General features: G+C 39.4%; 1 long non-coding RNA gene across 1 annotated transcript; it reads left to right on the forward strand.

The window, feature by feature from the left end:
- Positions 1 to 13,819: 13,819 nt before the first annotated feature.
- LOC107798311 (uncharacterized) lies at positions 13,820 to 20,652 on the forward strand. The gene is made up of 2 exons (XR_012694738.1): positions 13,820 to 14,419; positions 20,446 to 20,652. It is a non-coding gene; the product is annotated as an uncharacterized LOC107798311 (long non-coding RNA).
- Positions 20,653 to 25,190: the final 4,538 nt, after the last annotated feature.

Consider the following 25,190-nt stretch of genomic DNA (forward strand, 5'->3'; position numbering starts at 1 on the left):
CCTTAGCATATTGTGACGTATTCGTTCTGACTTTGGATAGATTCGATGCACGTGGAGGCCAATTCGAGAGCCAAAGGTGTCGTGAGTTAGAGAATTAGCCGGTTCGAGGTGAGTAATAATTGTAAATGATGTCCTGAGGGTTTGAAACCCCGGATTGCACATCGTAATGCTATATTGAGGTGAGAAACGCGCTGGATGATGAGCATGGAGTCTTTTACTACTGAAGATTGTGACTTGGTCCATCCCGATTGATGATTTTTACCGTGTATTTGACTGAAATTTTATTTGTTATCATCATGATTTGGGTTGATTGCCATATTTGGGTTTCGTGCCAACTATATGAACCCTTCGGGCATTTTGACTGATTTTCCTCGCTATACTTGTTAAAATCATATTCTCAGTCATGTTTCTATCTGTTTTAAATGATTCAAGCTGGTTTTATCATACTATTCCTAAATGAGAGGAATGTGTGGGCTGAGATCCCTATCTCCTGTTATTATGCCCGAGAGGCTTTAAGGTTAATGACTGAGATGGGTTGAGAACCCAATGGTGAGGATATTATATATGTTATGGATCAGGCTGCACGTCGCAACAATATAGCGCTTGGGTTGTAGGAGCCCCTCCGGAGTCTGCATACCCCTAGTGAGCGCAGTCGACTATCTTTATGGATCGAGCTGCACCGCAACGATGTACATATCGGGCTGCATGCCGCAGCGGTTATTCTAATTGCTATTATGATGAGAGATACCTGGGTCGAGAGCTGAGAATGAGCAGTAGTGATGAGAGTGAGCCCGAGGAGCTGATACAGTTTTGAGCGATTGATACTCTGCCCGAGGGGCATATTTCTACTCGTTATTTACCTGCCAAATTACCTATTTTACCTGATTTAAAGAGATTTCACTTGACTTCCTCACTGATTTACTGCTTTACGTGATTTTTACTGCTTTGATATAGAATTGTTTTGTGCCTTACGTGTTTTCATGCTTTCAGCCATTATTTATAATTATTACTCACTGAGTCGGAGTACTCACATTACTCCCTGCACCATGTGTGCAGATTCAGGCATCGCAGAGTCTGCTCCTGAGTACTGATCCTCCCAGTCCAGGCAGTGATTTGGAGACTACGAGGTAGTTGTTGGCGTCCGCAGCCCCGTGCCTCCCTTATCTTATCATTTTCATTTTCTTAGAACTATTGTATCGGATTTAGTTTTCAGTAGACTTGTATCCGGATTTCTTAGTTGCTCATGACTTGTGACACCCCGATTTGGGCTGTGTCGGAATGGTTCTTACTGAGGTTATAGTTAATTCCGCAAATTATGGATATTATATCATGCTTTAGAACTATTTATGATATTTAACTATTTAAAAGAGGTGTTCTGTTTGGTCTGGCTGGCTTTGTCTTCACGAGAGGCACCATCACGATCGGGTTCGGGAATTGGGTCGTGACAAGTTGGTATCATAGCCTAGGTTACATAGGTCTTACAAGTCATGAGTAGTTTTAGTAGAGTATCGCGGATCGGTACAGAGACGTCTATATTTATCCTTGAAAGGCTGCAGAACCTTTAGGAAAAAATTCATATTCTTGAAATTCTTGTCGTGCGAACTTGTGGTCCAAGTACTAAACTTTTGTTATCCTATTCTCTCACAGATAGTGAGGATGCGAGCTACCGGACGAGGTGGACGACCACGAGTACCACCAGCTGAGACCACCAGAGGCCGTGGACGCGGTCGTAGTCGTGGCAGAGGTAGAGCAACGAGGGCAACACTTGTAGATCCATCAGCTGCCCTAGCTCCGGATCAGGCTCCAGCTATGGATGCTCCAACAGCACCAATTCAGGCACCAGCTGTGCCCATCGTGATTCTGGGTCTTTAGGAGGCCTTGGCACAGATCTTATCAGTTTGCACTGGCCTGGCTCAGGCTGTTTCATCCACTACAGCAGCAGCTACTTCACAGGCCGGGGGAGGCAATCGGACCCCCGTTGCTCGCAAATCTAAGCATGTAGTGTAGGGACTTCAGACGCCGGGGGCACCTCCAGCCCAGCCGGTTGCACCAGCTTAGGAGTTTGTTATGCCAGTTATGCCAGATGATGAGCAACGTCATCTTGAGAGGTTTGGTAGACTCCAGTCTCCGACATTTAGCGGAGCAGAGGGTGAGGATGCCCAGGGTTTCTTGGATAAGTGCCAGCGAATGCTCCGTCAATAGGGATTCTTGAGTCTAGTGGTGTGGCATTTACTACCTTTCAGTTTTCTGGGGCTGCCTTCACTTGGTGGGAGGCGTATGAGAGGCGTAGGCTGGTTGGAGCAGCGCCCCTTACTTGGCAGCAGTTCTCCACTCTCTTCTTGGAGAAGTATGTACCTCAGTCCCACGGAGAGGAGTTGCGTAGACAGTTTGAGTGGTTGCGACAGGGGGATATGACTGTGTCATAGTATGAGTCGAGGTTTTCTGAGTTGGCTCACCATGCCATCTGGATGGTTCCGACAGATCGTGATAGGATCATGATATTTGTTGATGGCCTTAACTATCATCTCCGTATTCTTATGACCCGAGAGAAGGTGTTGGGTGCTACGTTCGAGGAGGTGGTTGATATCGCTCACGATATTGAGATGGTTCGCCGTCAGGATCGAGAGGAGAGGGATGCCAAGAGGCCTCGAGGATCGGGCAGTTATAGTGGTGCTCCTTCGAGGGGCTAGTTCCAGCATGATAGAGGTCATTCTATCAGGCCCACTCAGTCGGCCCGTCCAGAGTATTGCGGGGCATCTTCGGGTCATGGTCATCATGGATCTCAGTGGGACCAGTCATTACTCAGTGCCCTACTAGCCCAGAGCTCGTCACGTGCCCCATCAGTCTAGGGTTCTTCCATGCTAGGTCCTTCTACTGGTCATTTTGGTGCCAGGGGTTCCTTTCAGTCCCCATCTCCAGCACCGGGTAGTTGTTATGAGTGTGGAGAGTTTGGACATATGAGGAGGCAGTGCCCTCGACTTCGTGATGGTCAGCTTCAGCAGAGGGGTCAGCCCTCGACTTGTGCTCTAGTTACTTCACCACCCACCCAGCAAGCTAGTGGTGGGGGTCAGGTAGCCAGGGGTCGCCCCGAAGGAGGAGATCGATTAGGCAGTGGCCAGGCTCGTCTTTATGCTATTCCAAGCAGGATAGATGCTATTGTCTCAGATGATATCATTACAGGTATTGTTTCAATATTCCATAGAGATGCCTCTGTATTATTTGATCCCGGTTACACCTTTTCCTATGTGTCATCATACTTTGCTCGTTATCTGGGTACGCCCCGCGAATTTTGTGAGTTTCTTGCTTTACCTGTTCATGTATCTACCCCGGTGGGTGATACTATTGTTGTAGACCGTGTGTACCGGTCATGTGTGGTGACTATTGGGGGTCTGGAGACCCGAGTAGATCTATTGCTATTGAGCATGGTGGATTTTGATGTCATTTTGGGCATGGATTGGCTATCTCTGTGTCGTGCTATTCTAGACTATCATGCTAAGACAGTCACCTTGGCTATGCCGGGTGTACCGCGAATCGAGTGGCGTGGTGTGACTGATTATGTTCTTAGTAGAGTGATATATTTCTTGAAGGCCCCGCGTATGGTTGGGAAGGGTTGCCTTTCATATTTAGCGTTTGTGAGGGATGTGGAAGCTGAGACTCCTAGCATTGATTCTATTCCAGTTGTGAGGGATTTTCCCGATGTGTTTTTTGCAGACCTATCGGGCATGCCACCGGACAGGGATATTGATTTTGGTATTGACCTGGTGCCGGGCACTCAGCCTATTTCTATTTCACAGTATCGTATGGCACCAACATAGTTGAAAGAATTGAAAGAACGGCTTCAAGAACTCCTAGATAAGGGGTTCATTCGGCCTAGTGTGTCACCTTGGGGTGCTCCCGTTCTGTTTATGAAGAAGAAGGATGGCAAAATGAGAATGTGCATCGATTATAGGCAATTGAACAAGGTAACAATTAAGAACAAGTATCCTTTGCCTCGCATTGATGATTTATTTGATCAGCTTCAAGGAGCGAGGGTGTTCTCTAAAATTGATCTCCGTTCGGGTCATCACCAGTTGAAGATTAGGGATTCAGATATTCTTAAGATTGCTTTCAGGACTAGATAAGGTCATTATGAGTTCCTTGTTATGTCTTTCGGGCTGACCAATGCCCCAGCAGCGTTCATGCATTTGATGAACAACGTATTTCGGCCTTATCTTGATTCGTTCGTTATAGTATTCATTGATGATATTCTGGTGTACTCACATAGTCAGGAGGAGCACGCAGAGCATTTGAGAGTTTTATTGCAGAGATTGAGGGAGGAGAAGTTTTATGCAAAATTCTCCAAGTGTGAGTTTTGGCTCAGTTCAGTGGCTTTCTTGGGACACGTGGTGTCCAGCGAGGGTATTAAGGTTGATCCAAAGAAGATAGAGGCAGTTTAGAGTTGGCCTAGACCGTCCTCAGCCACAGAGATTCGTAGCTTTCTTGGATTGGCAAGCTATTATCGCCGGTTTGTTCAGGGATTCTCATCTATCGCATCGCCCTTGACCAAGTTGACTCAGAAGGATGCTCCATTTGTATGGTCGGATGAGTATGAGGAGAGCATTCAAAGGCTCAAGACAGCTTTGACCATAGCTCCAGTATTGGTTTTGCCATCAGCTTCAGGTTTATATAGCGTATATTGTGATGCTACGAGAGTTGGGATTGGTTGTGTATTGATGCAGGAGGGTAGAGTTATTGCTTATGCTTCTCGTCAGTTGAAGCCCCATGAGAAGAACTACCCCGTTCATGATTTGGAGTTGGCTGCCATAGTTCATGCATTGAAGATTTGGAGGCATTACTTGTATGGCGTATCTTGTGAGGTGTTCACTGATCATCGCAGTCTTCAGCATTTGTTCAAGCAAAAGGATCTTAATTTGAGGCAGCGGAGATGGTTGGAGTTGCTTAAGGATTATGATATCACTATATTGTACCATCCGGGAAAGGCCAATGTGGTGGCCGATGCTTTGAGATGAAAGGCAGTGAGTATGGGGAGTTTGGCATATATTCCAGTTAGGGAGAGACCTCCTTGCAATTGAAGTTCAGGCCTTGGCCAATCGGTTCGTAAGGTTAGATATTTCGGAACCCAGTCGGGTGTTGGCTTGCGTGGATTCTCGGTCTTCCTTATTTGATTGCATCAAAGAGAGCCAGTATGATGACCCGCATTTGCTTGTCCTTAAGGACAAAGTTCAGCATGATGATGCCATAGATGTGACCATCGGTGATGATGGGGTATTAAGGATGCAGGGCCGGATTTGTGTGCCCAAAATGGGCTGAGAGAGTTGATTCTGGAGGAGGCCCATAGCTCGCGGTATTCTATTCATCCGGGTGCCGCGAAGATGTACCAGGATTTGAGGCAGCACTATTGGTGGAGAAGAATGAAGAAAGATATTGTGGGATTTGTAGCTCGGTATCTCAATTGTCAGCAGGTGAAATATGAGCATCAGAGACCGGGTGGCTTACTTCAGCAGATGGTTATTCTTGAGTGGAAGTGGGAGAGGATCACTATGGACTTTGTTGTTGGACTTCCACGGACTTTGAAGAAGTTCGATGCTATTTGGGTTATTGTGGATCGGCTGACTAAGTCTGCGCACTTCATTCCTATCTGTACTACTTATTCTTCAGAGCGGTTAGCAGAGTTATATATCCGAGAGATTGTTCGGCTGCATGGTATTCCAGTTTCTATCATTTCAGATCGGGGTACTCAGTTTACTTCCCAGTTTTGGAAGTCTGTTCAGCGAGAGTTGGGTACTCAGGTGGAGTTGAGCACAACTTTTCACCCTCAGACGGACGGGTAGTCCGAGCGTACTATTCAAATATTGTAGGACATGTTGCGGGCTTGTGTTATTGATTTCGAAGGTTCATGGGATAAGTTTCTACCGCTTGCAGAGTTTGCTTACAACAACAGCTACCAGTCGAGTATTCAGATGGCTCCATATGAGGTTTTGTATGGGAGGTGGTGTAGATCTCTAGTTGTTTGGTTCGAGCCCGGCGAGGCTAGGCTATTGGAGACACATTTGGTTCAGGATGCCTTAGAGAAGATGAAGGTGATTCAGGAGAGGCTTCGTACAGTGCAGTCGTGTTAGAAGAGTTATGCAAACCGAAATGTTCGAGATGTGTCCTACATGGTCGGTGAGAAGGTCTTGCTGAAGGTTTCGCCCATGAAGGGTGTTATGAGATTTGGGAAGAAGGGAAAGTTGAGTCCGCAATTCATTGGGCCTTTTGAGGTACTTCGGAGGATTGGAGAGGTGGCTTATGAGCTTGCTTTGCCACCCAGCTTGTCTAGCGTGCATCCGATATTTCATGTTTCTATGCTCCGGAAGTATATTGGGGATCCGTCTCATGTGTTGGACTCCAGCACAGTTTAGTTGGATGATGATTTGACCTTTGATATGGAGCCAGTAACTATTTTGGGTCGTCATGTTCGGAAGTTGAGGTCAAAGGATATAGCTTTAGTGAAAGTACAGTAGAGAGGTCGGCCTGTGGAGGAGGCTACCTGGGAGACCGGGCGGGATATGCGGAGCAGATATCCTCACCTATTCGAGGCTTTAGGTAAGTTTTTTTGACTCGTTCGAGGACAGACGTTTGTTTAAGTTGGGGAGGATGTGACGACCCGGACAGTCGTCTCATGAGTAACTGCTCCGTTTTTCCCTATTTCAGCTTATTTACGCTTCGTTATCCGTGTTTTATGTGATCGGATTGATTAGTTCGAGTTCGGAGAGGATTTGGTAAGAAATGAGACACTTAGTCTCTTTTAAGAAGGCTTAAGTTGGAAAAGTCAACCGGATGTTGACTTATGTGTTAGAAGGCTCGGAAGTGAGTTCTGATGGTTCGGTTAGCTTCGGGAGGTGATTTGTGACTTAGGAGCGCGATCGGAATGGGTTTTGGAGTTGTAGCAGGTCCATAAGGGTTGCAGGCCTCGGAACCCACCCGCGCGGACCGCACAAAAAGAAGTGCGGTCATGGTATGTGTTGTGCGGACCGCACAAAATGAAGTGCGGCCGCAGTGGTTTTGTGCAGGCCGTGGTGGTTTTGTGCGAACCGCGGTGCTTTTGTGCGGACCGCGGAGGCTGAGATCTGAGGGGTACTCTATAAATACGAGGTTTTGGGTTTTATTTAATATTTTGACCTAGAGAGCTCGGATTTTGGCGATTTTTCGAAGGTTTTTCAAGAAATTCATCGGGATAAGTGATTCTAACTCAGATTTGCCTAGAGTACATGAATCTATCATTGAATTCATCATTTAATGGTTTGGAATGGAATTTGGGAAGAAAAATTATGAAACCTTTCAAAAATATAAAATGATGATTTGAAGGACCAAATGGTATCGAAATTGGATAATTTTGGTATGGTTAGACTCGGGTGGGTATGAGGATTCTAAAAATGTAAATTTTATCCGATTCCGAGACATGGGCCCAGGGCTCGGGTTTTGCTAATTTCGGGTTTTTTATATTTTTCGAATGTTTTTGCTTGGGCTTTGTTCCCTTAGCATATTGTGACGTATTCGTTATGATTTTGGATAGATTCGACGCGCGTGGAGGCCAATTCGATGGGCAAAGGCATCGCAAGCTAGAGAATTAGCGGGTTCGAGGTGAGTAATGATTGTAAATGATGTCCTGAGGGTTTGAAACCCCGGATTGCACATCGTAGTGCTATATTAAGGTGAGACACACGCTGGATGATGAGCGTGAGGTCTTTTACTACTGGGGATTGTGACTTGATCCGTTCCGATTGATGATTTTTACCATGTATTTGACTGAAATTTTATTTGTTATCATCATGATTTGGGCTGATTGCCATAGTTGGGTTTCGTGCCAACTATCTGAACCCTTCGGGGATTTTGACTGATTTTCCTCGCTATACTTGTTAAAAATCATATCCTCAGTCATGTTTCTATCTGTTTTAAACGATAGCAAGGATCGGTCTCGGTGTGGATACGCATAGAGTCTTCGCACTGTTGAAAAAAATTTGAAACGAGACTCTCTTTACCAGGTATGTCTTAGATCCGATCTTTGATATGTAAATAAATTTTAAACACGAAAAGATCTACCTAAGATTGTTATTGTCTTCCGTTGCGTGTTACGAACACCTATACGCAATCCTTCGTGGCCAAACAGGCTAGAAGTGTTCTCCGCCACTGGGCCAAATAAATAACGTAGGATTTTGGAGAATCAAATACATCAAGAGTTCGATGCTTATGAAAGATCGGGGATAATCGATCATAAGTTTCGTGAAATATATGATTCTAATTTCTTCTTTTTCAAATCATGATTAGAAATATTAGGAGCGATAAAGAAAAATTCTATTTTCTGAAGTTTGCTTAGTTATTGTCTATATCTACTGTAGTAATCCTGAATTTTTTTAAACTCAGGTCCTTAAGATACGCTAACGTATGCTAAAAAATCTAAATAGCCTTCTAAATAATCTATGTTAGGGGTGTGCATTCGAATCGGTTTATCGATAAATCGAATCGATTATTTATTATCGGTTTATCGATTTCGATTTAACGATTTATCGATTTCGATTTCGATTTCAAAATTTTCCTTATCGATTTCGATTTCGATTTTGTCCTCTTCGATTATCGGTTTATCGATAAACCGATAAGCTACATTAATTTTTTTTTAATTTTTTTTTTTAAATTTTTTTTAATTTTTTTTACCCTTATTCTATAATACCCTTTCCTTTACCCTAAGTCTCTAACCCTATTATTTCCTCTACCACATTTAAGGAATGATCATATTTAAAGCTCAAGGGAATGAAGTTCAAATTAATGGAAAACAGAATTAGCCGTGATGATGTATTTTGATTTTTTGTTTGTTTATACCGTTGGAGTGTTGGTGGCATACATTTGATCCCTTACTTTAGTTTCGTTGCATGTGCTTGTTGACACAATTTTTATGTTATAAACGGTGCTCTTCTTATTTTAGCTTCCTTTTGTCCATATTAGTTAGGTGTGTTTGTAGCGATATACTTTCCGTGGAATCCCGTAAATTTTTTTATTGGTGTAATCGATAACCGAATCGATAAGCCCCAAAAATCGATAAATCGAAATCGAAAAAATCGAAATCTTATTGAAACGATAACGATAAGCATATGTACAAATCGATAATCGATAAGTAATTATCAATAAGGGTCAAAATCGAATCGATAAATTGAATGCACATCCCTAATCTATGTCTCTTATTTATAAAAAAAATATGAAAAGCTGTCCATTTGAGTCACAATGGTTGGCAAATCTGTAAGCTCACGTTGGTTAATTTGCCCAAAAGATTTACTAAAAATGCAAACAAAGGACTCAAATGAGCGAAAGAGAACATTCAATTTCGATGCAGAAAATAATTATTATTTGAATGAATAGTCGAGTAATCATACATATCCTTTAATGAAAGGATACACGTCTATTGTTATGTTGTTTATGATATTACAGTAAAAATAATGTACTATATGAATTGATATACACGTGCAATGCAAGTGCCGAGAAACTAGTCATCTAAAAATAGAGAAGGGGGCTATGTTACAAGTTATGTACACTTTGATTACAAAATTGAGGTTTCCATTGGTTGGATAAAGCTTAGATTGTTCTCTTAATAGAGTTAGATCATATTCTGCCTCAAATCTCAATGATTTACCTGGAGTTAAACTTATAAGTGAAAACAATAGTAATAATTTGTTACACCTAAGATTTAATGATAACAACGGTGCAAATCTAATCTAATCTACTTTACTGCAGGAAATCAGGATGACAATGGTAAATCAGGGGGAACCAAAGGAAATCAGGATGAAAATTCTATCAAAAAGGAAATAAGATCAAGTGTAGCTGATATGGGAAGCCAATTCGTAAACTAAGGAGAATTATGGTAAAGAAATCAGAAGAATCTGGTGATTGATCAATCAAGCCAAGACACAAATCACTCCTTTAATCAGGAACGCGAAAAGGAAAGAGATCATTGAATTCTGCCTATCTTGTAAGCAGGATTCGAGGAAACCCTTGGGTCAAATATCTTAAAATATTCTTGCCTCAATCAATGGTCAATCTGCAATGGCTAGCTCAAAAAGAAGATTACAAGATCTCAAGACTCTCGTATAAGAATGCTGGAAGATAGAAGAAGAAGCCACGCAACTTAACACCTGTTTCTATATCTTTCTAGTTCTTAGTACAAACATTATATTCTTGAGTTTACAAGTGTCATAAAAGATAGGAAGAGTTAGAAAACAAAACAAGAGTTGCGTCAAGTTTAGACAAACAATATTGCTGAATATCGTTGGTGGTGAACGAACTAAAACCACTACTGATGTAACGACTTATTGAAGATTTAAGAGAAACCCTGTGACCCAAGGGAACTGGATGTAGGTACCACGCCAGCACTGAACCAGTATAAAATTCTTGTACCTTTACTATTTTAATTCTGCACAATTTACTTCTGCTGCAAACGGAACCTGCTGGAAAACTTTAGTTGACTAATTCCTTTCTTAATCAACTAAGTTTTTAATTTGGCTACAATTCACCTCTCCTCCTCTACTCTTGTACTTTCAATTGGTATCAGAGCAAGGACTCACAAGTATTGCCTAACAGCAAGTGAGGAAAAGATCATCGTGTCAAACACAGTCGTTAGAGCACTATTCCAAGAAGTAACCTCTCAAGTAAGACCACCCTACTTTAATGGCCAGCACTTCTCACACTGGAAAATGTGTATGGAAACCTATACGATGTCATACGATATTAAAGTATGGCGTGTGATCAAAAAAGGGAAATCTTCCAATTCCACCAAGAAAGATAAAGACAGTGAGTTCATAGTATCATCTAATCTTCTTGACTTAAATGATTACAATGAAGAACAAGCAGTCGTTATTCAAGCGAATGCTAAGAATCTTCTCTACAACGCCATAGGCAGTGAAGAGTATGAAAAGATATCAAGCTGTGAAACTGCAAAAAAAAATGTGGGACAAGTTAGAAGTCACATATGTAGAAACAAACAAAGTGAAGGAAACAAGAATAAATCTCCTGATTCGTGACTATGAATTATTTCAAATGAAGCCACTACTGTTTTAACGACTTATTTAAGATCTAAGAGAACTTTTGTGACACAAGGGAATTGGATGTAGGCGCCACATCGATACTGAATCAATATAAAATTCATGTGCCTTTACTATTGTAATTCTGCACAATTTAGCAAATCGAACCTGCTGGAAAAGTTTAATCGACTAATTCCTTTTTAAGTAGACTAAGTTTTTAATCTGGTTACAATTCACCCCTCTGGTACTTTCATAACTAACCATCCTAAAAGAGGTTTTAGGGGTCTCTTTGGCTTTAAGTTGTCAGCTGGCCATTCAATTTACTATTTTTTGCAGTAAACCTATTGACATGATTTTTGTCATTTAAAAATAACTGAAATTTTCAGCGATAATCACAGAGCCAAATAGGCATGTCAATTAGCAAAAATGCGACGACTATGTCATGTCATTCCCGAATATTCCAGTTATGATCATCGGACCTACGATTTACCTTACTAAAGTCAAACTCGATAAATTACTCTTCTTCACCAGATAAATAATTTAGCACCTAAGCTGGTCTGGATGGTTGTTACTTATCGTATTATATCGTATTATTGTTTTAAATGCAATATTTGTTTTGATTATTACTTAAATTTTATTGTATCGTATTGTTAAACCCGTCGTTATTTAATAATGAAATGTGCAATTTTATGTAAAGATTTGGCGTGATCCCGTCGTTACCTTATTTTTTCTCTCATCTTTCCATTCCTTATTATTAATATTTTATTTTATCCTTTACCTAACCTTTTTATATAATAATATTATCCTATACTTTATTTTTTTTTGTAATATTATAAATTTACTCTTGATATTGTTGGTGCATGACCTCATGAAACGACAAACGATACAAATTATTCACACGTTATATTTATTATCCAATCCAATACAATACAGTACGATACAATACAATACAATACGATACAATACAGTACAGTACAGTACAATACAATATGATACGATATGATACAATACAATACAATAACATACATTATAAAATAATTTGTAACAACCATCCAAATTGGAACTCAAAGAGCCATGAATAGGTATATATGGCACAAAGAAACACAAAGAAAATGAGAGTTTCTTGCTTCTTTTCCTTTCATTAAAACCCAATGATGGTTAGGTCTATTAGGTATGACGATAAAATAGGGAAATATTAAATTTCCAACTTTTTTGGAGAAGTTGTTAGTAAGTAGTACTAAATTTGTTTGGATCTTTTCTCTTTATAGCAAGTTACTTGAATCTATGTTTCAGTGGGCAAGTTCTATACGTTTTTCCTTTTACAATCTTGAAATTTAGGCGCACATGCATATGTACATTTATTGTCCTCTTCTCAGCTCATGATAGTCAAATATAGGTCCATCATCTTTGTTTTGTACAGCTTCCGTTCATGTGTCTTACTTTAGCTTCCTATTTAGAAAAGAAAACCAAAAAAAAGAAAGGCAGTCCAGTGCATGAAACATTCGGTATTTATGCAAGATTTTAGGAAGGGTCACACTTTAAGTAATATAATGTAAACAACTTATTCTAATGAAGTATTAGTAGCTGATTCCACGACTCAAATCCGTGGAAGCAGTAGCTAGTGCTTGCATTAGGGGTAGATTATCTGCGTCACATCCCTTGAGTGTGACCTTCCCGGAACCTTACGTGAACGCGAAATGCGTTGTGCACCAGGCTGCTTTTTTATTGAGTTGGTGTCCTACTTGTATGAGAAAGTTTTTTTTCCTTTTTCTCACTCCTATCCCATCCCGTTCACTAAACTATCAGTATGGAGATAAGTTCGGAATATTTGCTTAGACTAATTTGGTCAGGCATCCACATGTTTACTACAGCTAAAAACAAAATTCAATTGACTCTATATTTTTTGCAAGCATACATTGAATACAAGATTGTGAAATCTTTATATTTTTTTCTCCGGTCTATAGAGTAAAGTTTGAAATGGGGACAAGTATGCGAATATACTGTAAGAATTACAAGGATTGGAATCTAAATCAAAGTGAACTTTTGACACGATACTTTTGTCATGAATATTTTGGAAATGTACTTTTTCGAAACATTAGTTATTTGTTTTCGATGTTTGGTCGGTAAATAATTAAAAAATTAGTACTACTTATTTAAAATATTGATAATTGTAGACATGTAATTTTTTATCCTTCCCGAGTTTTTACTCATTTTAGCTTTTAGATATTTAGTTTAGGCTTAATATCGCTATTTTACCTAGTTTTAACTATTTTACTTTATTTTGTCACAAAAATAAAAATTACAAAAATATTTTCTTTTATTTAGGTTATTGATATTTTTCTTGTTACTTTTAGTTTATCTACCTTACATAAAATTCAAAAATACAAAAAATAGTTACACTTTATTTTCAAGGATATTAGTGTTTTGGGTAGTAGTATTATCTTGATTTTGCGATAATTTTAATCTAATCTTGTTATTATTTTAGTTTGACATTTGAAAAATATAAAAATAGTTTCATATTTTATATATAATTTAGTTTAATTAGTTAGATAGATTTTTGCAATATGTAGTATATTTAGCTTTATTAAAAGGTATTTAGCTAAGGTTTGGACATTTTTCTTTTAGTCCAATTTTAAGACCCAAATATTAAGCCCAAGACCCTTTAACCCATCAGCTCTTTTTAATTTAATCCTGGCCATTCACTCCATTTCATCCAATGGTCAAAACTAATCCCCACCCACATATATCTACCTAATTACAACCTGAAACCTAACCCTAGAGAACACCCCTGGACCCTTAGAGCCGCAGCCCCAACCCACCGACCCCTCCCCCTTCAGTCTAAAAACCAGCCTTCCACACCACCCTTCAGCCGCCAGCCACACGCCACCAAGCTCGCCGAACGCCCGACAACAATCTTCAACAACGAGTCGCCCACCCCTAAAACTCTAATTGCCGCACACAGCTTTCCCAAAAATCAATCTTCATTCCTTAACTTGAAACACTGATTTTCCTCCAACAAAGAGACAAAACCAAGAACCCTAGACACATATCCAATTCGCCACAAATAACAATTTTATTTGTTACCAAAAAGTGCTTGTGACCATACTTTTTCTTCATAGAAAGACCAGTACACTCCAAAAGAAAATTAGGAGTACATCGTTGCGGGGTTACATTGTTGTTCCCATGTTTGAGCAAAACAACAAATCAAGAGATGATAGTTTGTGGCTTTAACACAAGGGAGTGGATTGTATAAGTGGAGTATTGCGGCGAAATTGGAGGCGTGATCGAGGCAGTAAGGTTTTCCGATTGAGGTGTCCATTCGCGATTTGCCGTCTCCAATTGTAGGCTCATGCTTGTCGAGTTAGACATCAAAGGTCCGTTCACGCTTCTCTACTTGAAATCTTTTAATTGCTTTATTTGATAGTGAATTTGATTTATGAAACTCTCTGTTATTTTGTCTTGTTATAGATTAATGGATGATTTGTCTTCTCTGCTTAATCTATTTGATGTCAAGAATGGATTTACTTAATAAGCAATTAAGATGGTTGAACAGTTAACAAGTTAAAGGGGCCTTGGGATTTGGGGTACTGGAAATTGAAAAAAGGGTTTGAGCCATGTGGTTTGTTAGGGATTAAACTTCATGGTATTTGGGCTTCGTATGATTTCAATTGTTATTATTATATTCTATTGAGTCGACAGTAGTATGCTTAGGTCCGTCATCACCGGGGTAGGCAAACTTTAGGATTTATTTTAGTTTTAAGGTGAGAGGTCATTCCTTTTGTTAAATTCATCTGGGGAATGCCCCGAAGGATTTGTATATATTTTATTCCGGGGAATGCCCCGTAGTATTCTATAATTGGAGGCTAAAAGTAGAACTTGTAGTGTTTTATTCTTGTTTTATTTTTCTTTATTAGGTGGGGACGACCTCGAGCCTCTTATGTGTTAATTTTCTCATTTATGTGATTATTACCTCACTTCGAATATTTTAAAAGCCAACTTGATCATGTACGCAACCGTACTAGTTACGAGACTCGGGGAGTACCTAACACCTTCTCCCCGAGTCAGATGAATCCCTTACCCAAGTCTCTGGTGCGGACTTAGTTTTGGAGTCCAAAATGTTTTAAAGGAAAAATTATTTTTAAAAACGGTGACCTGGCACAACGAAATCAATGTCAGGTGGCGACTCTAAAATATCTTTTGAAACACAATCCTTTGTCACTTTCATAATTGAAAACCTTTTTGAGCTTTACAAATCTTTTTATTTATTTAAGAGGGTTAGTGAGGTTGTAAAAAAGAGGTGTGACAATAATAATGCTGGCAAATCAGATATAGATGTTATGTTTATGTATACGGCCAAAATTGGGGAGTTCAATTCTGGGACTACTATGCCGCCCCACGCCTAACCTCGAAAAAGCCCGAAGTAGAGCGTGCCCCGAGGTGTGTCCCTCGAGGGAGCATATCGAAGGCTCACTGTGGTCGACCTCGGAGCAGTACAATCGGTGATCATCATGGAGAGGCGGGAAAATTCCCAAATACATGTGGTTAGAACTAACCAGGTCTGCAAAGAATAGTACTAATCCATACTAAGTCATTATACAGCTATACCAGTAGCATTTTCTCATTAGTATTAGACATGTACCATGTTAGGATTCCCCCTCATATATAAAGGTAACCCTTATCATCTTGTAAAAGAATTGGAATTTCTATACAATATATTGAATACAATACAACATTCTCTGGTCTTTGCTAACATAATTGTTCTTCACATTTATTGCTTATTCATTCATTGTTCATTTATTGTTCTTTATTTATTGCTCGTTATCAATAGCAAAAGGCCATCTTTGAGGCCCTCGTTGTCATTAATTCTTCATCAATTGTTCATTACTATTAGCCCCATCTAGACCTCGAGGCTCTGCTCCAGCCAGTTCGAGGCCCAGCCTTGTGATCCTATTGGTTTGAATTTCTTATTTTCTTTACTTACACTTGGCATCTATTGCCTAACAACTAGCGTTAAAATAGATCACATTTTTTTAGAACCACATAATCAAATATAATTGTAGTTACTATTTTTCAAGGTAAACAGTCTGGCACCCACCGTGGAGCCAAAAATAATAGTGAGTATTTTGGTGCTAGTTTTCTGATAACACACGTTACTCTTCACACTTTTTTTTGTCAAAGATTATTTGATTTCAGGCTTAATCATGTCTAGCACACAAAATGTACCCCTTCACGATAGTGAAGAACTTGGAGAAAATAGCGGCATAGGGATGGGTGTACCACTTGCAAACCCTGAGGGAGTACCAAACGTGGAGCCAGTTGATATCAGCTCCCAAAATGTTCTAAACACGGAAGTAGGCGCAGACCCCGTAAGGAACGGATGCAGGGAAGACCAGGCTGGAGGCCAAGAAGCACGAGGAGTGCAAGAAGGAGGAGTCAGCCTCCAAGTTATTTTTGAAATGTTGCAAGCACAAGAAGTGGATATTGCTCAGCTGAAAAGTCAATAAAAAATCCCAAGCACCGGAAACGGCTCCTCGAGTTGAGCAGGTACCGGAGAGATCGAGCAACAACGGGTCAGCAACAGACCCCGCTATTATAAAGATGCTCGAGGATCTCACCAAAAGAATTAAATCAGGAGAAAAGAAGATAGAAGATAACGATAAAAGAGTAGAGACTTATAACTCGAGGGTCGATTAGATCCTCGGGGCACCCCCGATTCTGAAGGGTATAGATTCAAAGAAGTTTGTGCAGAGGCCATTCCCATCAAGTGCAGCTTCGAAGCCTATCCCGAAGAAAATCAGAATACCTGATGTCCTAAAGTATAACGAGACCACGGACCCCAGTGAGCATGCTACCGCTTATACTTGTGCTGTAAAAGGGAACGACTTGGAGGACAACGAAATTGAGTCTGTCTTGTTGAAGAAATTTGGAGAAACACTGTCAAAGAGGGTTGTGATGTGGTATTATAACCTACCCCCAAATTCAATGGATTTATTTGCCATGTTAGCAGACTCTTTTGTGAGGGCGCACGCTGGTGCCATCAAGGTCACCATCAGGAAGTCCGATGTCTTCAAAATCAAACAAAGAGAAAACGAGATGCTAAGGGAATTTGTATCTTGCTTTCAGATGAAGTGAATGGAATTATCACCGGTCTCCGTTGATTGGGCAGTACATGCCTTCACTCAAGGCTTGAACGAACGAAGCTCGGTGGCCTCGAAGCAGCTAAAATAAAATTTGATAGAATATCCCCCCGTGACCTGGGCGGATGTGCACAACAAGTATCAATCAAAGATCAGGGTCGAAGACGATAAACTAAGAGCCCTCTCGGGTTCAGTATATCACAGCAGGCTCTTTACAAAAGAGCAAAGGTTTACAGAAAGGGAGCTAAGATCAAACAAAGAAAGATACCAGCCATATGTAGAAGATCGAAGAAACGCGTCGAGGCGTAATATGCCTCGAGGCGATCGAAGGGCAGATCGAGGTCAAAATTCTCGAGGACTCATGAGTAAAGCCGGGTTCGATAGGCACACTAGGCCGGTAGAGGCATGTAAGCACGTGATTTTTGCCCTATATGAGAATTACTCCCAAAAAATTCAAAAATAAAATAATTTTCCTTGGTGTGCAATTTTGTGATATTTTGTGATATTTTTGAATAATTATTTGTATTTGTCTGTGCATGTTTATTTGTTAAATTAATAAAAATACAAAAATATGTCGCATTTTGCATGTAGGATTTAATTCTACAATTGTTAGTAATTAAGTTTGTTTTACAAAAAATAAAAATTACAAAAATAGGCATCGTTTGCATTTTTAGCATTTAATGTCCAAATATACAATTTTATGCTTAATTATTACTTAATTGTGCGTTAATTGTTATGGGGAGTTAAGTTGCGCTTTTATAACTTAATTTAGTTCTTAATAATAGTTTAAGTATTTATATAATTTAGTTTAAGAAAAATAAAAGAGGAAAAGAGAGCAAAAAATAAAGAAAATCGGAATTGGGCTCAAATTTAAGTCATAGGTCCAAAGAGACCCAATCTTCCAAAAACGACCCAGTCCATTTCGAACTGGGTCGACCCGGTCCGCCCCATTAACCCAAATACCCAACACCCTTCTTCATTTTTCAAAACACAAAAACAAAACAAAACCCTAAAAACAAAAAGGGGATCCGCCCCTCCCCAACCTTGGTTTCTTCTTCTCCATCTCCAAAATAATGACCTCCCATGGCTGCCCTTACCTTCTTCTTCAACCACTCGCTTCCAGACCCAGCACCATCGTCACCCCAAGCCACGAAGCTCAAGCCATGGCAGCTTCTCCTTCACTCGTGTACACACCCCATAGACACACCGAACGACCCCGTCTTCGTCGCCAAGCTCAAGCTTGAGCTCCCATGGCGATTTTTCCTTCTCGACGACCAGCGTCGTCCCCAGCTGCTTCTTGCTGCCTCTGCGTCGTCCGCTTCAAGCTCGAGCTGCTGCTCCATTTTTTCCCATAGCTGCTGAACGCAGCAGCAGTAGACGACCACTGCTCCTTTTCCTCCATTGATGCTGCGTCAACCAGCTATTTCTTCCATCTTTCATCGACGCCGCTGTCAAGCATTTGCCCCCGCGTCCAGCTCCCTCGTCCATGGATGTTTCTGCTATTGTTTCAGTCTTCTTCCTCATCAACGACCTTAGTCATTGAACGCAGCAACATGTCGACGCCCATAGCTGCTTCAGCTGCGTCCGCCACTGTCCGTCGTCCCCAGCTGCTTCATGCTGCTCCATCATCTTCGTCTTCGTCGTTGTTTTGAATCGGTTAGTTGGTTTATGTTTCAAATTTCGTCCATATTTTTGTTCGTTGTTTTTCGGATCCAAAATCGATAAATGATTCAATTCTTGTTTTGTTTGTCCGTCGTTGAAATAATTTTTTAGTTTGTTCATATGTTTTGTTGAATTAATTTTCAGATTTCAAATGGAAATTAATTAATTTGTTTTTCATGTTTATTTCATGTTTGTTTTATTGTTTAGGTAAAAATTTGTTAGTTTAATGTTTGTTAGATTCAAATTGAAATTTAATTGATTATTTCTTCAATTTGTTTCATGTTGTTATGTATTTTCCAGAAAATTATTAATGTTGTTTGAGTCATTTAATCCGTCATGTTTGTTGTTTTAAAAAATAGATTCATTCATGTTCATACTTTGTTTGGTTGATCTTGAATCCGAAATTTGTATAGTTTGATTTCTTGTTTATCATTTATGATTATTTCTTGAATTTGTCTCATAATCTTGTTTAAGTTTAAGATAGGAATTGTTGGTTGTAATGTTGTTAGAGTTGATTTTAAGTTCAATATTATTGAATTTAGAAATCTGAATATACTTGTTTGTTGTTGTTGTTGAATCTGAAAATAGGTTTGTTTGTTGCTAAAAATATTATTCAATCAAATTTTAGTTGTTCTTTGTTGTTCAAATTGTGTTCATATGATTTGTTGTTAAAATGTTGAAGAAATCATGTTCATGTGATTTGTTGTTTGAATTTGTGTAGAAATTGGTCATATTGTCTATATTTTGGTTGAGTGTAATTAATTGATTTGTTATAGCTGATGGGGGTAATTTGGTAAATCGCAGTACGTTTGGGGGTAAAATGGTAATTTGCAGTACGTTCAGGGGTAGTTTGGTAATTTCAGTAAGGGCAGAGGGGCATTTTTGAAATTTAATTTCGGAATAATTATTTATTTTGAATGTTCTTTTCATTAAAATTAAGATAATATTAAAGTAATTAAGCATGGGGAACAAAATGTAATGGGGTGGGTGTTTGATATGATTGTTTAATTTAATGGGGGACAAGACAAAATGTAGTGGAGGGAATATAGTAATTATTTATGTTAGGCATGAGGGACAAAATATAATGGGGTGGAGTTGATATACTTATTTAATGTAATGGGGATGAGTGAGAAGATAATGGGTTTGGTAGGAGAAAATGATTGATTTTAATTGATTAAAGGGTTGGGGATATAAGATAGAGGTCTTGAATCAAAATAGGAGAACGAATCTGAAAGAGGGGAGAAAAAAGATTAGAGAGAAAAAACAGAAGAAGGAACAGAGATAGAGAGAATAAGAAAAAAAATGGACAGATAGAGAGAGAGAAAAAAAAAGAGCTGAATATCTAAGAGAGAAAGAAAAATTCTGAAAAATATTTAAACTCTCAAATAAAAAAAAAACTAAAAAAATCTTCTGCTTTCTTTCATTGTTTGAAATCAGCATTAATTGTTGTTGATTCATAAAAGCTTGAAGTTTTTGTTTTGGGATTACTACTCCACCGGTCTGTTCCTGGGTTGTTACTGTTGCTGGACTGTTGTTGCTGTGCTGTATTGTTATTACTGCTGCTGATTCTCATCTTCATTTTCTTTTGCTTCCACTATCAGGTACACAACTGACACGCTGATTATTGTAATCCGAAATATGAAGCATGAATATGAAAAAATGAAGAGTTGAAATTCTAAATTTGCTTTAATTATATTCTGAATTTTATTTGTATGTACAAATTATTTAGCTTGCGAAAATCAAAATCATGTAACTATTTAATACATATAGTGGAACATCCGACGATAGCTTAACAGATGAACTATCTACATATATTGCCTAAAAATAAATAAATGGTGTAGTAACTCCGTCGAGTCAAAAATCAAACGAATAGGCCATCTAGTAGGAACTTGGCAGAAATATTGTTTAGTTAAATAATATTGGTTAATCTCAGCATGTAAATGGTCTAGGATTAAAATTAGATTGCTATTTTTTTTAATTTGACAAACTGAGAACATGCCTAGTATAATGTAACTAGGTAATAACATGTAAATAAATTAAGATATTTTCTCTTTTATTTTGTAGAGACAAATTTCAATAGAAAAATGTAGGCATTTTAGGACTGTCCTTTTAAAAATAAAATGAGACGAGCCTCGCTTAATAAAATGTATAGATTGCGGGGCCCTCATAAAATGTATGTGTTAATTACTTAGAACTCGGGATCGGCCGCTTAGCGAACTTCACGGCTGTCCCCAAATAATAAATGCGCTAATCGCTTTAGGCGCGATTTAATAATAATACATTCTTAAACACGGGTGCGCATTTATGCGACCCAAATCCAAATCCCAAAATATTGAATAAAAATGTGTTCCGGATTGCGGGTGCATTTCATGTGACGTAATCCAAAGACATGTTTTAAACAATGTTCACATTCTTGTAAAAATAATAATAACAATTATGAAAGCGGTTAAAAAGATAAAACTTGCACATAAGTTCATATTTGTATAAAAATCAGATAATCAAGCCGAATATAACAGTTAAGCGACCGTGCTAGAACCACGGAACTCGGGAATGCCTAACACCTTCTCCCGGGTTAACAGAATTCCTTATCCGGATTTCTGGTTCGCGGACTGTAATACAGAGTCATTCTTTTCCTCGATTCGGGATTAAAATTGGTGACTTGGGACACCCTAAATCTCCCAAGTGGCGACTCTGAAATAAATAAATAAATCCCATTTCGATTATCCTTTAATTGGAAAAAACTCCTGTACCCCCCGCGGGGGCGGAAAAAGGAGGTGTGACAGCTCTGGCGACTCTGCTGGGGATTAGAACCCAGAATCTCTGGTTCAGGGTTCGAGAATTCGAGCTTAAAATAACTGTTATAGTTGGCTTTATTTATTATCTGATGTTTACATGATATATGCCTAATGTGCTAAATGATGCTTTTACCGCTTTAATATTATTTGAATTGTGTATATAAAACTGCTACGAAACCCTTCTTCTTTCTGAGTCTTCTGAATTTATGGTGTACACGTGCGCGTGGCCCACCTTTCTGTTAGAAGTCATACCAGATAAGACGAAGTTGGGACAAGTAACTAGGCCGGGTAGACTTTCGTGCTCCCGGTACGTTGCCCCCACTTCGGCTCAAGCTGTCCACTTGGGTAAAGCCAGGGCTAGAATAATATGCCTCAGGTTTTTCACTTAGAATAACTCAGCTTCATGCTGGATCCCTAGTAGGAACGTTTGTTTGCATCACGTGCATTTGACTTTGGAGGCTCAACACAGGGGTTGGGTCTGTCTAGGACAGGTGTACCAAAAAAATGAAAATGACCATCCTGATGCATCTTACTTGCTGCTACGTGCGCATTTATTTGATACGGACTTGTGTGTTGACTGACTTTTGAATATCAGGAATAATATTTTGAAATTGAAAAAAAAAAAGAAATAGCGGTTAGGGAATTGATTGTTTATTTTTGAAAAAAACCAATGCCCAAATATTGTCAAAACTCTGCCGAAATTTCGAGAAAATAAAAAAAAATGTTTTATTAGTTTGTTTTACTAAAAAGCAAAGGAAAAATAGAAGAGAAAAAAAAGTCGTTGTTATGTCTTATTCTTTTTTTGAAAAAAAAATAATAATATATATATATAAAGGAAAATAGTTTGTCTTCCCGTGGAAATGACAATGAAAAAGAGTCTTACTTTTAAAATAGTTTTTTTTTATTTGTTTCTGAAAATGCCAAAATGAAAATGAAAAGAGTCGTACTTTGAAAGTGGTTTTGTTATTTGCTGCCAAAAAAAAATAAAAAAAAAATCCTGTTTTAAAATAGTTCAGTTAATTGCCCGAACTACGCGGGTTTGATTCTCACCGGATGTGAGATACGTAGGCAACCCTCATCGGGTCCAACCCCTCTTTTTTTGTAAAATAGCCAAAAACCAATAAATAAATAAAAAACGTGTCAAAATTTTAATTTTTGTCATAAATAAGTCAGGCGGTGTCCAACCTCCCCTTTTGCTAAAAAAATAGCAAAAAAAAAATATGTCAAATTTTAATTTTGTCATAAAGAAGTCGGGTGACGCTGTTATATCAAGACATAGCCGAATGTTCCCGAAAGGGACGCCGGAAGGCTGACTTTGCATAAACAGCCACCTTTGGGTCATTTTTTAAAATTTGGTCCGGTTGACCCACACAGCCTTAAAAATCTTCGTCCCCGAGGTGTTGAAAGGCCGTGTTTGCAATATTGAGTTTTCTAATTTGAAAAATGATAAAAAGAGTCATAAAGAAGTCGGGTGACGCTGTTTTATCAAGACATAGCCGAATGTTCCCGAAAGGGACGCCGGAAGGCTGACTTTGCATAAACAGCCACCTTTTGGGTCATGTTTAGGATTTTTGGTCTAGTTGACCCACACAGCCTTAAAAATCTTCGTCCCCGAGGCGCTGAAGGGCCGTGTTTGCAACACCACGATTTCATTGTAATTTGAAAAAAAAAAACAAAGAGTCAGCGGTCAGGTGAATACCGTTTGGATTTTTGGTCAAAATAAGCCGAGCCAGCTTCGACCGCGTCTTAAACCGTTCTTGCCGAAATAGCCTTAGAGTATCTTTCAGTTGTCGAAAGGCTATTTTCGTAAAAGAACTGACAAGTTTGTAAAGTGTCAAAATAATCCTCCCCGGCCTCAAAATTCATGTGAGATTTGGAAGGGGCCACATTTGCAAAAATAGCCGTTTTGTTGCGTTTGTCAAACGGGGAAAGGAAGTTGGCCTTTTTGTTTCGAGGTTATAAATCTTTAATTAGAATATGTGTGTTGTTTGATTTTCGAGTTTGTAGATCATCTTCAAACCTTTGAAACCCAGTTTGTTTTAATATGAAAATTGAAAAAATGTGTTTAGTATTGTTTATCTTTTATTGGTCCGAACTACGCAAGGTCTGATTCATGCGGGGTCATGATACGTAGGCAATCTCCATAAGATTCGACCACCACTGAAAAAAAAGAGAAAAATAAAGGAAAGCGCGAGTGCATTACATATCTGATATATGATTATCTGTCAAATGCCCTAACACTAACGTGATGGCTTCCCTTTGCTGTGTTCATATATAGAAAAGTGGTTGGTTGTGGTAACTCCTCCCTGCAAAGCAAAGTCAAAGGACAATGGCTCAGAACCGCAGAACCGAGTGGGTCGGTACTGATGACCGACAACAATTGGTCGAACGGAACAACGGGTTGGTAGAAGAAGTGAAAATGCTGAGACAGCATGTGGCAGACATGTATCAGGCATGGATAACTGGAAGAGCACCACCCCCTCCACCGCCAAGCCTCTTGAACTCTGTCATTACCCAAGCACCCAACACCATCCCAACCCACTTATGACAGCTTTCCCAGTTACCCGAGTAACTCCATCACTCACCAACTCTACTCCCCTCCCCAACGCTACTATTCTCCACGAGATTCCCAAGGACGGACTTCATTGTCCAAATACCCAGCTCCCCAGAAGGCCTATCCACCCTCACAAGCCTACCGGAAGCCCCCTAGATCAGGTTTCCGGCCCAATCAAGCATTTAGGAACGAGAGGTTGCTGAAACGAGGAAAGGCTCTCACCCCTATCGGAGTATCTTATGCAAGTCTGTTTGAAAGGCTAAAGCATGCTGGCTTGATTGAGCCGCTCCCTGCATATACTCCAGATCCACATGCAAGAAACTTTGATCCGGCAGCGCGATGTGCATACCACTCCAATGTCATAGGACACAACATTAAGAGCTGTCGTAATTTGAAAAGGGAAGTAGAGAAAATGATCCAGGAAGGGCGGATTGTGATCAATAACAGTGACATGGAGCACTCGAACCCTATCGAGAATTTGTTGACGGAGGTTGATGATGTTGAAACTAGTAATGGTCTTGGCAGTATTGATGCAAAGCTCAGTGGCTAAGATGCCAGTTTTGATAAAGTGGGAGGACGCCTTGTTCCTCGATTAGCAAGAGAGAAGCTTTTGATGGTTTATTTTGTTGTCATTTCTGTTCTCCGGATTATTAAGGTTGTAATTCGGATTTTGTCTTGTGTCAAACCTTCTTATCTTTCCATTTTGTCATAACGGTTTGTTTAAGTTTTGTCCACGTTATTTTAGGATTTTATTCTGGATTGTTTCGTTTATTTTGTTATTCCAACCATTTCACCGGTAATCTAATGCAAAATCCGGTCTTTTATTTTTTCCAGTCATCTTTTTGTTTGGTCCTTTTATCATTTTTGTTCAGCGCCGATTCTGGTGACATGACATGTGCACACAGTTTGGGCATGATCTTTAAGATAATCATAAAACCATTGGGAGGTGATCGGAACATTTAAAAGGAATAAAGACGGTTTGAGATTATTCTGAGCT

The sequence above is a fragment of the Nicotiana tabacum genome, chromosome 9 (genome assembly GCF_000715075.1).
Source record: "Nicotiana tabacum cultivar K326 chromosome 9, ASM71507v2, whole genome shotgun sequence".
NCBI lineage: Eukaryota > Viridiplantae > Streptophyta > Magnoliopsida > Solanales > Solanaceae > Nicotiana > Nicotiana tabacum.